Source organism: Propithecus coquereli, unplaced genomic scaffold (genome assembly GCF_000956105.1).
Source record: "Propithecus coquereli isolate 6110/MARCELLA unplaced genomic scaffold, Pcoq_1.0 Scaffold181, whole genome shotgun sequence".
Lineage (NCBI taxonomy): Eukaryota > Metazoa > Chordata > Mammalia > Primates > Indriidae > Propithecus > Propithecus coquereli.
Genome location: NW_012142857.1, coordinates 4,487,603 through 4,502,065, shown reverse-complemented (window position 1 = coordinate 4,502,065; position 14,463 = coordinate 4,487,603). Strand labels below are relative to the sequence as shown.

Genomic DNA, 14,463 nt, shown 5'->3' with positions numbered 1-14,463 from the left:
CCCAGTCTGCTGGAGAGTGGTCAGCGAGAGTCCATTTGGCCTAGACCCCTACTTGACAGGCAGGGAGACGGAGGCCCAGAGAGGTCAGACAGTGAATTCTCTCTAATATTCACGGTTCTGTGGGCTGGCAGCCCTGACCCCCTGTGGTGGGGCACATGCGGCCCTCTGGATTCAGGCTCCCAATGGAGAGTCCCACTGCTCTGCCTTCACAGGGCTCAGCCCGCACCAGGCGGAGGGGTGGGGTGGGCACTGACAGCCCTGGCTGTGCTGGGACTGGCCAGTTTGGGGGAGCTTCCCAGAGGGGCAGTGGGAGGGAGGACACAGAGACCTTGGCATTATGGCCACTTGGCCTGGATGCCTACTGGGCCAGGGAGGGAATGACACATTTCAAAATGTATTTTAACAACAGTCCTTCCCTCCTACCCTGTCTCTCTTGCCTCCAGAGATCTAGCCAAAAAGCATGAATGAATTCCGGGCTCCAGGCAGCCACAATGGGCCTCTGGAGCCTTAGGATGTTCTTTGTTTAATGGTTTTCTCAAAGGATATTATTTGTTTTCTTTAATACAAAACACAAACAAGGAGAAACACCAGGTCTTCCCCTCTCGTTTCCCCTCTCCCACCCGGACTGAGCTCTGGGCTGGCCCCTCCTCACCCTCCCTGCCTCTCTAGGTCACTCAGGAACATGCTGGGTGCGCCCCAAGTAGACAATGAACAGGAAGCCGAGGCTCCCTCCCGAGCCGCGGCCTGCATCGGGATCTCAGCACCGAGGCTGGGCAGAGGGAGCTGCCCTAGCACCTGGCATAACACGGGCCCAGGAGGCGCCAGCCTCCTCCATCCCGGCCTCAGAGTCCTGGGCTCCGACCCACATCCTGGCCTCCTCCACTAGCCATGGGCAGCGGCCATGAGAGCGTGGGGTCCTAAGCCTTCCCCAGGACTCCGTGTGGCCCAATGGGGCATACAGGCTGCTCAGGGCTTCTTGTGAAGCCATGGCTATGTCTCCTGTGTACACTATCCATCCCAGAACAACACATATACATATATATATATAGAGAGAGAGGGGGAGAAAGAGAATGTGTAAATACTGTCACAGTGGTTGGAAGCCTGGGCTCTGGAGCTAGACTGCGAACGCTCAGATCTTGATGGCTATGTGACTTTGCGTAGACGACCTAACCCCTATGTGCCTATGGAAATAATAGCATCAGCCTCCTAGAACTCGTGTGAGGGTTAAATGAGTTTATAAACATGCAAAGAACATAGAATAATGCCTGGTACGTCGTGAGCCTTAATAAATATCTTGGTGTCATTGCCATTGTTGTTGTCGTTGTCATCATCATCTTTCCCATGATCCTAACACTGTGATCAGGGCTGACTGTGCCAGGACAAACAAGGCAGCCCAGACACCTGTGGTCAGGGAGCCCCCAGTGTTGGTAGAGTCCAGCAGGAGGTGGTGTGCAGGGCAGGAGGGCACGGGAAGCTCAGGCCAGGGAAGGAAGAAGGAATTTATGCGGTGCTTGGTGCCCCAGGCCGGTGTGCTAGGGGAGGGCAGAGAAGTTCTGTTTTGTGTTCTCTTAGGCCAGAGGCTGGCAGACCCTAGCAGGAGGCCAGACATCAGCTGAACAAAGTGACAAAGGTAACAGAACAAACTCTTGCACCCTCAGAGGGCCTCCCTCTCCAGGAATAATCCAGGCAAGGGCTACAGAGGACTGGCCCCACCCATGAGGCCACCTTGGACCCCAGCCCGAAGGTGGCATCTTGGTGAATAAATGAATGAACCTTGCTTCCTTCCCTGGGGCACTTTACATAGAACTTTCCATCACCAGGAACCTCTTCCTGCATAAAAAGGGTGCACTGTGTTTACACGAGCTTCACTTAGAGGACGCTCTTCAATCAGCCACCTTGTTTCTCAAACTCAAGGGACTGGTTAGTACCAAGAGACGCACACTACTTCAGGTGCTGCCCACACTCCCCCCAAAACAAGGTCATCTGGGTGTTAACAGGGGGTCAATGTGAGGCCAGCAGAAGGAGAAAGGCTGTGCTGAGCCACACACTGGCCACCAGACACGCAGCCAGCCCGAGTGAGCAGAGGATCTTTAATGTCATTGGCGAGAGGTAAGACAGCACGTGAGTGGTCACGGAAGCCTTGTTCTTCACAGACAAAAAATGGAAACCACCCAATGCCCGTCAACTGATGACCAGATAAACTGTGATAGATCCAATAAAATGGAATATTACACGGACAGGAAGGATGGAAGCTCTGATCCACGCCACAACATGGATGAACCTCAAAACCACCATGCCAGTCACAAAGGACCGCATGTTGTATGATTCCATTTTTTTACAAACTCTCCAGAACAGGCCAATCTACAGAGATGGAAAGTAGATTAGAAGCTGCCAGGGGTTGGGAAGAGGGAGAATGAAGAGTGACTGCTAATGGATACTGCGTTTGGGGCTGACAAAAATATTCTGGAATTAGACAGTAGTGATGGTGGCACAACCTTTGTGAATATACTAAAAAGTACTGAGTTGTATACTATAAAAGGGTGAATATATGGTATGTGAGTTTTATGTCAATAAAAAAGGGTAAAAATATGTGGGGGCAGTATATTCTAGGTAGAGGGAAGATCATGTGTTAAGAAGAAGAAAAAAAGGAGAATGAGAAGGAGAAAGACGAAGAGGAGGAGGAAAAAGAGGAGAAGGAGGGGGGAGGAGGAAGAGGAGGAGGAGGGAGGAGGGAGGAGGGAGAGAGGATGAGGGGGAGGAGGAGATCATCCATCACAGTGAAAAGTGCCCCTCTTGCTCATTTAATCTTGAGGAAACAGCTGCCCGAACACATCGCCCCTAAGATAGGACTAGGAAGGGTGGCAAGTCCTAGCCAAGGGGCACCCAATGACAGCAATGACTAATAAGGAATTTGGAAAAAAGCCTGACCTGGTGCTCCCGGTGGCCTGGCCAGGGAGATGCTATTCTGGCTTTAGACCACAGATCCCGTCTTGCTTTTTAAGAAAGGCTATAGCCCTTGAGTGGAGAACAGGAAATTTATCCTTTAAGAGCATATAGCGTGGCCTTTGTTTTAATTATTTGTCCAACAAATGCTTCCACTCTGTGCTCTGAAAGATCTCCCTGTGGCCGTCAGTCCAGGTACAAGGCCCCCACCCCCCAAGAGAGAACAGCCTTGGCGTTCCCAGCTGGTTTTGTGTGTTTGGTCAATCTGAGCCCTGTGTGCCTCTGGAGCACCACCCTGGAGCACCACCAGGCCCTGCCTGCTCCCGTGACTTCTTGCAGGAGAACCATTCTCCCTTGCGCTCTGAGACCTGGCTGCAGTTCCCCCCGTTTTACGTTTTGCCCCTTTGCATTACTTAATTGGGCCGGGGGGCCAGTTGGTTTTTTTAACCCAGGCTTTTGCAGGGACAGAGGGAAGATAATACTCCATCCACATGCAGAGTACACGTGAAACACACACGCACACTCGCACATTCACACTCCGGTCCTGCAGGTCGGTGCTGGTGTAAGACGCAACACCGAGGGGCAGCATCTGTTATGACTCTGGTTGCAAAAACATGTTATGTAAAATCAGCCCATTCTGGGACAGGCTGGGGCTGCTATCTCACAACCTGGTGTAGAAGGTATTTCTGAGGGATTAAGGCAGGCCCAGCAGAACTCTGGCCCCGGAACATTAGCCCCAGACAGTTAATAATCCCAGGCTGGGAGTGCTAGGGCCCTGTCCAGGTATGACAACTATGAAAAATAAATCTTGGGTCTGGGGGTGAGGGTGGGAGGAGGGAGGGAACAGCAAACACACTGAGCAGAGAGCGTGGGTCCCTGGTGGCTCTCAGACCAGCTGACACTGTGTTAAGAGTGACATGCCTCCCCTGGGCCACAAGCTCCCACCCATCCACCCATCCTTCCATGCATCTACCCATCCTGTAAGTGTTGTTTTAGGTACTGTGGACAGAGTACTGTAAAAAAATAGGCAAGATGCTTGTTTATATAGAGCACACATTCTAGTGAAAGGAGAGAGACAAAAAATAAATAAGTACATAATATGATAAGTGATAAATGTTTTGCTATGGAAGAAAAGGAGGCAGGGGCGGGCAGAATTATGTCCTTGAAAAGAGGAGGTGGTCAGGGAAGACCAGTGATGCTGCTGTCACAGGCCCAGTGGGGACACGTGCTTGGCACCTGGGTGGAGGTGGAGGCCCTGTGCTCCCAGGGTTGGCACTGGTGCTCCTGACCACGGTGTCTGGCTTGGTGCCATCTGTAGAGTCCTCTCCACCCCCTGCAGTAGGTAGAATTGTGTTGGAGTCCTAACCCTGGGTCCCTGTGAATATATTTGGAAACAGGGTTTTTCCAAATATAATCAAGTTACGATGAAGTCGTATGGGATTAGGAGGGGCCCTAAATCCAATGACTGATGTCCTTACAAGAAGGACATTTAGACGCAGAGAAACAGGAGACACACAGGAACAAAGGTCACGTGAAGACAGACGTAGTGTTTGGAGTGACGCAGACACAAGCCCAGGAACGCGAGCGCTGCTGGCAGCCACTGAGGCTGAGCAGAGCCTCCGGAAGGAGCAGGGCCCTGCCAACACCCTGATTGCTCCAGCCTCTAGGACTGTGAGCTGACAAATGTCTGTTGCTTTAAGCTGCCCAGTTCGTGGTGACTTGTGATGGCAGCCCCAGGGCACACCTTACACTGCAGTTCCAGCTGCAGATCCCCAGCACCAGGATTGCCCAACTGCCCCTACTCACTCTTTCCATATCACCTGCTGGCTCCTCCCTTGTGGTTCCTGGGGACCCTGTCTGCCACAGGGTGGCCCTGTGTCCATCTGATACCCCCGGTGAGCAAGTGCTGCCAGCCCCATGCGTGGATAATACCCAAGCTCCCATGGCTACGCCCTACAGGGCTGCTCCATGGGGAAGCCACGCTCTGTGCCAGAGATTCCAGGCTAGAGGGGTCTTCTGTCCCCACCAAACCAACAGCTTGCCATGCTGCCCAGGCCTCCACTCTCACAGTGCTTCTGTCTACTCGAGAAGAGGGGCTTTAAATTCTTAGAGAGCAGGCAGGGTACATGGCTGGCCCACCAGCGGGAGCCCCTGTCGCCATGGGACAAACCCTGCGACCCCAGCCCCAGCCTTCAGCTTACCTGAGGGCCCAGGCAGACAGCAGGGAGGAGGGAAGACACCCTGAGCTCAGCAGACCCCAAGGATGGAGAGAAGTACGTGCTGCTCCCTGATCATGTGGGTCCCCCTAGATCTGGTGCCCAGCTGGGCTGGTGGGAGGGGAATCCCTCAATCCTCACCCCCATCCCCAGAGGTGTGTTCCAGGAGGGCCCTGGTACACCCAGCACTGGAGAGGTGCCTGGCACACAATGGGTGCTAACTAAACATCTGCTGAAGAAAAGAAAAGGCGGTGGAGGAAGGAGGGAGCCCAGTTTCGGTGGAGCCTGCTCTATCTTCGATAGATACCTGAACAAGGTATCTGTTGAAACATGGACAGGCATGGCGGTGGCAGAGGCAGCTGTAGGAGCTCCTGGGTCTCAGCTGGGCCCACGCACCCCCACTCTATACCTCACAGACTCCGGGGCAGGAACTGTGGGGCCCTTCTGACTCCTGTGGGCTGAGAGGCTGAAGTTGGTGAGCAAGCGGTAAGGCTGCGCCCGCGGACATCCACCTTACTCCTCATCCCGCAGAACGTTCCTCCCTGGAGACCGCAGCGGAGCCACCATCTGTCCAGCACAGCCGCTTCCTTCCGGGGCTGCAGAAGGCTCTTGGCTCCACTGTGGCCTGCCAGGCGATGTGGCCAGCATGCACGTGGGCCTCCTGTGCCCAAGTGGCCTGTCTTTAAGCGTGACTCACCCAGGCCAAGATGCGCCCGCCCTGAGAGGCCTTGCCTCCCTCCCAAGCTTCCTCCTCTGTCGGCCAAGTGTCCCCTGGGGGGTGTGGTGGGCTGAAGTGTGCCCCAAATTCTCACGTTAAAGTCCTAACCCGCAGCACCCCTGAAGGACCTGACTGGGGAAGAGGGCCGCCGCAGACATGATTAGTTAAGATGAGGACAAGACGGAGTTGGGGCTCCCTAATCCAGTATGACCGGTGTCCTTACAAGAAGGCCACATGGAGGCTGGAGTGATGCTGCCACAAGCCAGGGCACTACTAGAAGCTGGAGGAGAGGAAGGGTCCTTCGCTGGCACCTTCAGAGGGAGTGTGGCCCCACGGACACCTTGATTTCAGACCTCTGGTTTCTGGAACTGCGAGACAAGAAGTTTCTGTTCTTCTGAGTTACCCAGTTTGTGGTCCTTTGTTATGGCAGCCGCAGGAAACTAACACAAGAGGAAGGCGGGCAAAATCACCCAGGCTGACAAAAGGGTTGTTTTTCTGAGTATATCTCCTGTGCCAAAACAGAGATTTGAATGTGTATATACTAAGTGCTCACCGGGTAATTCCACTATATTAATAATCCATTTTTATAAAAGAGGAACAGGAGGCCAGTAAGGTCAAAGAAGTTGCCCGAGGCCGCCCAACCAGTCAGCAGTAAGCCTGTGTCTTCTGTGTCTAAGGCTCATGCTCCCAGTTGTGATGTCACAGGGCCTACGGTACCAGGGCAGAGAAGTAGAGGCCGAACCCCTGGGAGAATCAGAGAGCTGTCTCCTGCCCTACCTTAGACCCAGGTGCCCACGTGCACCCTGGGGCCCTAGAAGTGAGGGGCATGGCTGAGAGCAAGGCCCTCCCTGTACTGGGGAGGCAGCCCTAGTCTTGCATTCGGGGACAGGTAGTCCCTCCCAGTGGCCACTGCGCCTCCCCCAGGCCCGGAAGATGGAGAGCTAGTCCTGGTTCAGAGGCCACCCGTGTCTGCGCTGCAGAGCGCTTGCCTGTGTGTCCTGGCTGTGACCCCGGAGATGACCCTGGCCAAGGCCCCATAGGCAGGCCTCCCTGTTTGCCTCTCCTCCTCTCACTAGAGGGTGGTGTTGCTGGCCATCGAGCCTGCCCTGCCCTTCACTCCACAGGCTAGTGGGGTGGAGTCCCCCAGCTGCTGCTGTGCCTGCTCCCCTTCCAGTCTGCCTCGATGACATTTAGAGGCGCCCCCAGAGCCCAATCCCACGGCTTGCAGCTTTGTGGAACCCACTTAGGAACCTTCAAGGAAGATCTTCCTGATAGTCTCATGATCTCTGACCTCTGACTCCTGACCCCTCAGGAGTCAGGGTCTGACAGAACCTTAGTGGACCTGGGTCTGACAGAAATCATCCAAGCCTGACTATCTCATAGGTCTGTTATCTCTCTCTCCCCTACACACCAGCTCTTTGTAAAAGAAGAAAGCATCACACAGATACGACAGCGTCTTCCTCCTGTTGTGTTAAAGATCCCCCAGCCTGCAGAAGGCCTAGAACAGCAGCACGAAACGCCTTTATTGGGAAGCAGCGCAGCCATGCAATGCTGGGGTTGGACAGGAGGCTGGGGGGTCCCAGCCCGGGCCGAGGAGGCTGTGGGAGGTCTCAAGCAGGGAGGTGCCCACATTAGGCTCCTGGCCAGGTACACCCTGCAGCCCCAACCCTGTTCTGTGCCAGCTGACGCACCTGTCTGCTCCCACGGTGCCTGGATATTGACTTTCTGCCCCGGCCCCTTGGAAACCACGGTCCCTCTCCTCTTCTTCACGAGCGTGCATACTGACACCACCAGGCTCCTGTCACTCCCAAGAATGCTTATTAAATACACAGAAACTAACAGCTTCCTTCCCTCCAGAACATACCAGATGACCAGGCGTGCAGTGCCCTGGGCGCGGTCTGGCATAGCGAGACACGAGTTCTGCCATGCCTACTGGGCAAAGCCAGGGGCACGAGCTCCATGAAAGCCCAGCAGACCTCCAGGCCAAGTCCAGGCCCTGCCAGCTCAGGACTTTGCAGACTCCCATCACCTCCAGCCCCGACGTGGGGAGGTATCCCAAGGTGCAAACAATACAAAGGAACTGCAGCACTTGGCAGCTTAAAAGGCCATAAAAATCCCAAGTACAGCTCCTCTGACAATCAGCTTGTCTTAATAGCAGAGGCTTCCTCCTGCTGGGGGTCATGCGTCTCATGTTTTTTTCTAAGAAGTCCTCCTACCAAGGTCTCCCTCCACGTGGGCAGGATGTGCAGGTCACATCCAAGCAGAAATAAACAGGTACTGTTTCTCAAATTCCTGGAATCTCTAGGCGGCACAGCTACTCAGAGAAGCTGACCTGTTTCAGGAAGAAAGTTCGGGGGTGGGCAGGCCCACTCTTGTTTAAATTGGTGGTTTTCTAACTTTTCTTTTAATTTATTATTTTTGATCAGGAGAGACCCCTTTAAAAATGATACCTTAGCTGTAGTCCCAGTATAAAATCACAGGAACCTAAAACTCCCCCTATTCTGAAAAGCTGCGCTCTCTATACTATACTGGATGCCGGCTCCACAGGGAGCTGAACTCCTTTTCTGGAAGAGGAGCTGAACTGAGGAACTGTGAACAGGTTTTCGTGGAGTCCGTGAGCCCCGGAAAGGCACAGGAATAGTTTGCACGTGGCACCCACCCTATACTCAAAAGGTCTGCGGCTGCACAGTGCCGTGGTCGCAGAGGCTGGGACGCTGAAGCGTGCAGGACCTCCTTAGATGCTCTAAGGCAATAACCCTTCTTCCCCTTTTTCCTTCCAGGTGGGGGTCCTACTGTCACAGCCCAAAGAGTTCCGACTAATAAACTGCACACACCCTTCAGGTGACCTGGGTTCCGGCTGTCGCTAAGCCTGCACAACCCTGGGCCGTCTTCTCTGCGTATCTCACGCAGCCCTTTCCTCTCTCTTGTGTCAAACGAGGATGAAAATATTTGCCCTTCCTACCTCCTTTGACACAGCTCTTAAGTCTTTCTTTGATTTCATGAGCCAATAAATTCTCCTTTTATCTTGAAAATATTTTGAGCCAGGTTTCTGTCACTTGCAACCAAAAAGTACTAAATAATTCAACACAATAGGTGTTTCTGTGGCTCATCTCGTTATGACCGTGGAAAGCAAACATGACCCCTCCCTTATCTTCCCCCACCGGTAGCCACGTCAGGAAGAATCCACTGGCCAATGTCAAATACAGATGACATTTACTTGTTAATTTCTGAATAAACAGAAAAAAAAAGGTGAAGGCACTGATGCCAAGGACAGGGACTAAGAAGCAACAGAAAAAGGTCAGAAGATTGTTTCTATATTATATGGTGTAAAATATAAAGGAAACAGTTAGTAAAGTGCTTCCCTGCTTTTTCAACTCGAATTGTCAGTCTTCTGTTTTGCAAGCAGGGCAGTACGGCAAAGGGGGTCTGTGTATCTGAGTGTGTGTGTGGGGGGTCAGGGGATGACTGTGACTCTCTCTGTGTCGAAGGCGAAACGAGACCAAGAGGCCCTGTCCAGGTGATAAGCCCAGGACCAAGAGTCCAGAGCAGTTCATGATGGGCTCGTGATGGTGTCCATGCTGCTCATGACCAGGACAGTCACGAGAGAATGAAACTGGGGCAGACAGATGCTGTCCAGTCCCCGGCTGACAGACACCTACCCAGGGTCCTACAAGCACGTCTGAACTAAGAAAAGGCAATGCCTTCGAGCTGCTGCAGACCAGAGGCGGGAAGAGGCCCAAGAAATGGGAGAGGCACACGTGGCCACAGAAAATGACAGTTTCTGTTCTATAGCCCCCAGAAAAACCACCTGGGTAAGGTGAGACACATATGTTCCAAACTGAATAGTATGTCCACGACAGAGATGGACCCGGATCCTGGGAACTCCACAAAGCAAGCGGGAGGGAAGCAGCAGCGATACTTTGTGCTCCGGCCTCCCAGGGGAATTGACAACCCTTGTGAGGCAGGCAAACTTGGGAGTGGTTTTATGTGCCTGGGGAGGCTCAGAGACCGTCCTAGGAACAGAAGGAGCAACTAACGTTGGAAGAGGAGCAATGATTCAGCAAACACTTAGAGGAGGCCCACTGCGTCCCGTGAGCACACTATGCATCACAGACATAGACAAATGAGACTAATGAGACACACACACACACACACACACACACAGACACACGCACGCAGGATTTTACTTCTACAGACTGAGGTTAGTCACAGTGGAAGGACACTCAAGGCACAAGGGACCATGGAGGAAGGGACGCCTGAGGCCACCCTTCGAAGTGAACAGAAGGCTCAAAGTTAGCAGAGTAAAGGAGACGTGGCCTGTGGAAGTCACCAGGAGGCAGGCTGGTGGCTGCTCCGCTTCTCCTGAGTGTGACCTAGTGCAGCTCATCACACAAGCTAGCAGAGTCAGGGGCGTGCAGGGCGAGGGCATCTGCAGGCCACGGGCAGGAGCCCCTGCCCAGAGCACCCCACCAGCATGCTGAGAGTCTGAGGTGTACCCCACTGCAGAGGGGGAAATGCCCCCCGGGCCTCACATGAATGACCACGGTAATCACCCTCCCACTCCCTGCCCTGGTGGGTCACAGCTGGCTGGTCAGAGGCAGCACCCAGGAGCCCCAGGACCCATGTCCCAGTGTCTGCCAGGCCAGTGTCGAGTGTGTGCACGCAGGTGTGTGAGCTGGGGACCTGCAGCAGCGCAGATCGGGGCTGCCCAAGACCAGAGGCAGGACGAGGCCCACGAAATGTGACAGGACGTTTCCATTAAATGCTGTCACTGCCACTTACAGTGGGAACTTGGAGAGAAGCCTACCTTATTTCTGCTTCTGTTTTCGTCACCTAGAAAGTGGCGGTAATGAAGAAGTTTACCTATTTCAGAGGATTCTTGTGAGGATGAAATGAGATTATGGGACATATATGGCACTTTGCTTCCAGCCCAACCACACCCCACTGCACACAGGTGTCTTCTGACCTGAAGCTTATTAAGTGTTTCCATTCATGGCTCTCATGAGCCTGCTAGGAAACAGCGGCCCAAACTCCCCAAAACATCCTAGAATGGCCACACCTGTGTCAACCAACCAACTACTTCCTGAGCTCCTAGGCCATGTCCAGAACATTTCAGGGGACCAAATGCGGTTCACTGCAAACTCACCTTCCTCTGCAGGGACCGTCACCTCCCGCCCCCAGCCCCGCCCTGGGCACTTTCCGATCCCTCCCCTCATCTCATCACAAGAGTCCCAGCCAAGTGGGATGCAAGAGCAGAGGAAGCTGCAAGCAGGTTGGAAGAGAAAGGGAAGGGCCTGTCCCCCAGAGGGACACGCCTGTCTGTGGACCTACTCAAGAGCAGAGCATCTAGCCGGGCATGGTGGCGCATGCCTGTAGCCCCAGCTACTCGGGAGGCTGAGGCAGGAGGATCACTTGAGCCTAGGAGTTTGAGGTTGCTGTGAGCTAGGCTGACGCCACGGCACTCTAGACCGGGCAACACAGTGAGACTCTGTCTCAAAAAAAAAAAAAAAAAAAGCAGAGCATCGCCCAGAGGCCCTGACAACCAAGGCCACGGCAGCATCCTCGGGAGGGAGCTGCTCCCACCCGACAGCGATGGTGAGTGAGACGCAGAGTCAGAGCAGCCTGGCTGGAGCCGTCGGGCACTGGGCAGCTCGAGGGTTTCTACAAAGGTGAGCTACACCGCAGACAAGGAGGGCGGGGAGAAGGCCTCTCTTCTCAGGCTTGACTGAGAACCTACAAGAGCAAACTCAGCATTGGTGCTGGAGACACAAGACGGCCGAAATGCGGTCCCTCTCCACGGAGCCAAACGTGCTTTCATTCATTCAGGCAACACACCTCTGCTGAGGTGTACAAGGCGCCAGGCGTACAAGAATGACCAGGCTGAACAGGTCAAGAAAGATTTGAGGCTGAGACCAAAAAATTAAATAGGATATTCCTATTCTGTTTGTTCTTCAATATGCAAAGCATCGAGTTCTTTAATTTAAATAAGGGGGTAGGCCTGGATTGGTAGTTCCCAACATCTCAAATTTCATAAACCTGTAAAATTTTAAATGAGGGAATTGTTACTTTTTATTCTGTGTAAGGACATCCCATCTATCCTCACGATCATTTCCTAAAGGATATAACTTTAAAGCAACACATACATGGATTCACTTAAGCTCCATGAGAAACTCACTCTCCCGTCTCATTGAATGCCCTTTACTACAGAGCCTCCGTCAAGCGCTTGTCTAATGTGCTCAGATTCACCTGCATGCACTTGGAAAGAAATAACATTTAAATATGGGGCTTATGGACTCTTTATAACAGAGTATACATTATACAATCTCTGTATGGTGGGTTTATCAGACATAACCCTGTTGTAAGTCGAGGAGCTCTTTATGATTTATGATGAGGTCGTGGTTTCCGTTGAATGCACATTGCTTTTGCATCATTGTCCAGTTGAAAAGTCCTAAATTGAGTCATCATAAGTTGGGGACCATCTGCTGGGTTGCCAGCCCTCAATACATTTTCGACTTACTTTCGACTTAGTTCATGCCCTTGGTGTTCCCTTCACCCACAATTTTTTTTTTTCATGATGGCTATGTTTTCTGCAGAGTTGACCTTCAGGAGGAGAGAGTTACCCTGCAAGGCCACACAGCTCCTGGCTCTGGGCACACACCCATGCTTGACCGGGAAGGTCAAAGTGCATGAACAAGCTCAAGGGATCACATCTGGGCTGCCAGGCTGCAGGGTTGGGGTGACCAGCTCAAGCAAGGGCCAGGGTTAATGGCATGATCTGTATTCCTGGCTGCATCACGGCCTTTTCAGCAGGCGAAGGGAGTTTGGGCGACTCTTTGGGTTCCCACTGCCCCCCTCACACGTCGTATCTCAGGAGCAGCACACCCAGAGGAAAAGCTTCGGTCTCTGCCCCCACCCTGCTCTGGCCTCCAGAACTACTTTAAACTTCTATTTATGGCAATGCAGCAGAAGGAGCACTGGGCAGGGAGCCAGGAAACCTGGTTCCTGCCCTGGGGTTTGGAGTTAGACTAGAGAACTGTTGGCCACTGATCTCTAAGGACCGTCTACACCTAACTGTCCCCATGTGCCTGCCACCCCATCCCTGAACGCACATTCCTCCCTCCAATCTTTACCCTTGGCCTGGAACATCTTTCCACCTCTGCTCATCCCTGAAATCCTGTCCAGCCTCTGCCATTAGCACAAGTGCCTCTGCCCTGCAAAGCCGACCTCAATTCCCACGAGAATTAACCTATTTGGTCACACAGCACATTGGACAAACTTCTTAGCACTCCATCTTGCTGTCGAAATAGTCTAGATAGTTGCTTACGTGCTTGCCTCCCCAGCCAAGCTACAAGCTTTCAGGAGCTCAGGGGCCACTTTTCCTTCACTTCAATGTAGTGTAGCACCTTGATACTGCGGGCCACGGTAACGACTGACCGCCCCGGATGGGCCAGAGTTGGGCCATGCCCATTCTATCCACTGTGGGCCAAGAGTGCTCACAGGTGACCCAGGCTTTCTCTGTGGCTTTCAACCTGGCAATATCTCTTGCTTTGCAAGAAGCCATGATCCTTGATGTTCTCATCAGCCCTCAACCTCTAGCCCTGAGGCTGAGCGTGCAAGTGCGAGCCCTCCTTCAGTTAAACAAAAGATAACAGAGACCTGGCTGCCCCAGTCCTCGGTCAGACTGTAAGCTCTGCGAGGACCAGACTGGCCATTCACATGTGCACAGTGACAATGGCACCACGAATGCTTGGTGCCCATTGCTCAACTCCACGGGCCCCCTTGTTTGCCACAAGTGTTTCCCTCTTGCCGAGCCAGTTCTGAGTGCAAGGCAGCAGGGACATCTGGCCGGGCACCAGTACTGCTCATGTCTCCTCTCTGAGCCTCTGTTTCCTCTGCTTTCAAAGAGAGGTCTCTCCATTTGCCTACTTTCATTGTGAGGACTGAATGAGGTGCTAGAAACCAAAGGCGATGATGCATAGGAACCCGCCTGGCCAGCTCTGGAATACGTATTCGCTGAACCCAAATGCAGAGATGGTCAAGGCCAAACCAGCCCATAAAGAGAAGGGTCCAAGTGTACCTGAGGTCCACAGAGCTGAGGCCAGACAGGCTGTGTGTGTATGTGTGTGTAGGGAGGCATCGGTACCCACAAGGACTGGCCACACAAGTACAGAGGCCAGGACGGTGAGACCAGGAGTTCCACCCTGGCAAGGGAGAAGGTTGGATGGGCGGCAGGGTCCATGGACGTAGTCCAGCCCAAACTGTGACCAGGAGTCAGGCACCAACCAGGGCCCCCACTCAATGGCCCCTACTGGTCTATGGTCATTGATTCTAGAATACAAGGCTCTCTGCCCTGGATTTGTGCTCTTTACTGATAAGAAAAGGCTGAGGGTGAAGGTGAATCCTGGATCACAGCAAGGACCACAGCCTAGGCAAAGGCCAGGGGACTCTAGGGACTCCATAGGGCCCTATCTTCCCTGTCAGAGCCTTAAGCTTCACCTCTAGATCGCATGTCACCTGATGCAGATACTCAACAAACACTTTCCAGGTGACCAGCAAGACTGGGCGCTGGGGAAGTAGTGAAGGGAG

General features: G+C 53.2%; 1 protein-coding gene across 2 annotated transcripts in view; it reads right to left on the bottom strand.

Annotated features, from left to right (window-relative positions):
- CTIF (CBP80/20-dependent translation initiation factor) overlaps nucleotides 1–14,463 on the bottom strand; it is a 295,612-nt gene that overhangs the window by 148,433 nt on the left and 132,716 nt on the right. The gene's annotated exons all lie outside the window — the stretch shown is intronic.